Source organism: Micropterus salmoides, unplaced genomic scaffold (assembly GCF_014851395.1).
Source record: "Micropterus salmoides isolate LMB-PRFRI ecotype aquatic unplaced genomic scaffold, ASM1485139v1 Ms_hic_scaffold_17, whole genome shotgun sequence".
NCBI classification, from domain to species: Eukaryota; Metazoa; Chordata; class Actinopteri; order Centrarchiformes; family Centrarchidae; genus Micropterus; species Micropterus salmoides.
Window position 1 is genome coordinate 15415037 of NW_024040817.1, and position 3440 is coordinate 15418476.

General features: G+C 38.2%; 1 long non-coding RNA gene across 1 annotated transcript; it reads right to left on the reverse strand.

Moving 5' to 3' along the window:
* Positions 1-697: 697 nt before the first annotated feature.
* On the reverse strand, positions 698-2786 carry LOC119908162. The gene is made up of 3 exons (XR_005445200.1): positions 2734-2786; positions 2590-2649; positions 698-1537 (listed from the first exon to the last, which is right to left on the reverse strand). It is a non-coding gene; the product is annotated as an uncharacterized LOC119908162 (long non-coding RNA).
* Between the last annotated feature and the right edge of the window lie 654 nt (positions 2787-3440).

Here is a 3440-nt window from a genome sequence, read left to right on the forward strand (position 1 = left end):
AAACCTAGACAAAGATGTAGCCTCTTGAAATGCTGCAAATGGTGGTTTGAAGTTAATTGAGTGCACCTGGTGACCACTGATTGGCACTCGCTTACTCAACTAAAGTCACAGGTTTGGGAATGAAAACCGCCTGTTTACTAAAGGAAAGGCCTATTTCATGTTTCTAAGATGTTACAGTACTTGCTACAATTGACCAACATTTAATTATGTAAATATATATGACATTATCTTAATATATTATATATATATAATATTATAGGCACACAGTCTGTGCAAATATTTTATTGGAGACTTTTTGAAACCTGGAAGTTTTTTCTGAAGTATAACTGGAATTTATTTTTCAGACATACATTTAGAATAATGCAAGCATGTTCAATTATTTATTTATTTTTTTAAAATAACATGTATATTGCATGTTACACATTTAAACAACACAGGGTTTTCCTTTGGGTGCTGCATTATATTGAGGTGTCTGTCATAGTCTTCCTCATGTATGTACATGTCATTGTTTTATAAAATATGTGCCATATTAAAAATTTAAATTAAATAAACATTACAGGCATCATATACATTTTATCACAAAAATGTTGAATAGTTTACACTTTACAATTATACCTAATAAAGGGTGTTCTTCCATGATGGAACAGAAATCACACCTTTCAGCCTCTTTAACCAGAAGAAAAATGTAAGAAATTTCTCAGGGTGGCAAAAGAGTTTATTGCATAGATTTCAGTACAAGAACACAAACACATAGTTGAGTACTGCACCACAAGTCAAATAAGCAGACTATTCAATAGTCTTTTATTTAAAAAAAAATATATGTTAAGATAGGCAAAAGAAACCTCTTTATTTCCTCTCCAGTTCACTATTAAGTTTTCATATGAAAGCCAGATAATGTTTGACAAGTTCTTTGCTTAATTTCTTTTGACTTAATTCACTGAGTCGGTTGTGACAGACAAGCATACCATGTTCCCTAAACAGGGATGTCAGATCAGATATAGATTTTAGTTTAAGACCCTCACCATATGGCCCTGCAATGGACTGGCGACCTGTCCAGGGTGTACCCCGCCTTTATCCTGATGTCAGCTGGGATTGGCTTCAGCCCCCCCCGCGACCCTGTACGCAGGATAAGTGGTTGACGATGGATGATTTATATGGAAGTCCCATCTTGCAGGCATTTGGAGCCACTAGTATATGTAGTGACTTAATAGAACTTTGTTCTTTATTAATGTCAAACATTTTGGTAAAAGTGTCAGATACCACCCCGACTCAAAACTGTTTAGTGAGATGACTAACAGCAGGCCTGCTATTAAAATACTGTTACTACCAGTATAAACATACTGAGTCTGTTTCAGTACTAAATTAAAAACAGTAATGAATAAGGCTTGTTCATAGTAACAAATGCAATATATTGAAGCACATGTCGTTGCCCATCTGCATAAGGAGATCCACTCCAGCATAAAGGTGCAGGTCTTCTCCACATGTCGGGTGTCAGAGCCCCAGGCTGAAGTCGCTGAAATCCCCGAGTGTCCAGTCACTCACCGCACAGCAAAAAGAGAAGGGATCAATTTTTGGTGTTTGACAAGTTACTTAAAAACTGTAATAAGTTACAAATTAATCCTTTAAAAAAGTATTACTTTAATGACTGGGTGATAAGTTACATTACCCACTGCGTTACTATATTGCTTTAGCTACCACCCTCTCCTCCCCCAAACACGTTTTAATTATATTCATGACAGCAGCAAGGACTAAGTTTATGGTTTAAAGCAGAGCTTTTGATCCTTTTCTGCACATGCATTTATAAGGAGTGTATGGCCTTCAGTATCTTTACAAAACATGCATTGCCATCACCACCATGACTTAAACTCATGTCGCCACTGTTGCAACTCAAAAAATTTTAGTTGCCAGTGATAAAATAAAGGTTAAGAATGAAAGCCAAGCTATTGCATCCCAGAAAATATTTAAACCTTCATCGTTTGGAGATTAGAGAAAAAGGCACACAGGAACATTACTGATAAGGCAGAAGCTTGGTTCAAAAATATACCAAAAAAAATTTTTTAAATTACAAAACTGGGACTGCTGAAAAGGAAACATGAAACAGCAATAACTAATAAAGTGGTAAGTAAAAAGATTACAATTAGTTTAAAATGGCCTTAATATAAACTCAACTAAAGAAAAAAACTTTTTATAAATGCAGCTACCCAAAAATTTAACAAACTAAGCAGAGGTCACAGACTATGCCGAGTACCCGGGGAGTGCTACCACTACCACCTTGAGTGCAGCACCACAAACCTCACAGCAAGATAGCCAGTCTATATTGTGTCCCCATGACATTACTTAATGCAGAACAGTGAAGGGACCTTGCCACGGGTACCTAGCCTCCCAACAAGAGGGCATCCAGCTCAAAACAAATATAAAGAGAATCAAATTAACAAAGTAACCCAGTTGGCTGGATAAAGGACAAACCATCAGAGAATCTCACAATATATAACTAAAGAAAATCTAAACTAAATTAATACAAGTTAGACAAAAGATTTAAAAAAAAAATGCAAGACTAAACCAAACATTTCAAACCATCAATCTACTCACCAGCTCCGAGATGGGACAAAGATACAACAAACAGTCACAGGGCAGGAGAAAAGGAAGTTCCTAACAGTGTCAAACAACAGAAAAGCAACTAAAATCAACTGCTGAAGGGAAAAAGATGTGCATAACCATATTCCTTTCACATACCTGAGCAACAAACACCAATTACAACCACAACAGGGACAGCTCAAGAAACAGAGGGAGAACAAGGAACACAGGTGTCTTATATAGCCTAAGCCTGATAAGGAGGTTGGCCAGGGGAGGAGTTAAGTCAAGGCTGCATTCAACACCACCACACTAGTGTTGTAGTTATGACCGCTCAAAACGAGACCAAGTCAAGACCAAGACCAGAGTTTATCGAGACCGAGACAAGACCAAGACTTGTAGGGGCTGAGACCAAATCGAGACCAAGGGCCTTTCTCATTTCCCAAATTTCCACCTCCTCGACTCCTCGATCCTCGACTCCTCGAGGCGCATTTTAGTCCCGCCCACCCGAGATGCGAGCTCCAGGAGTCAAGGAGGAGACGCAAGGAGAGAGGAGTGGAGGAAACGGGCATTTAACGAAATGAGATGTCCTTTCCTCGGAGCCCTCATTTTAAAGTGACGTCAATTAAATATGACCTGTTGCACAGCTGCATCATCTGTCCACTGTTTGAGCTGTGATCTCTGTCAGAGCAGCAGAACAGCTTTTGGCACTAAAGGCTACAGATCATTTCTTCACAATCCAGAAACATGTCTGTTAACATTATAACATGTAGAAACATCTCGAGGTTCCAAAAAACATTATCTGTTGGAAACAGTCAGATTACAGCAACCTGATCTTTCACTATGCTACACAGCAGACTAAGACTACC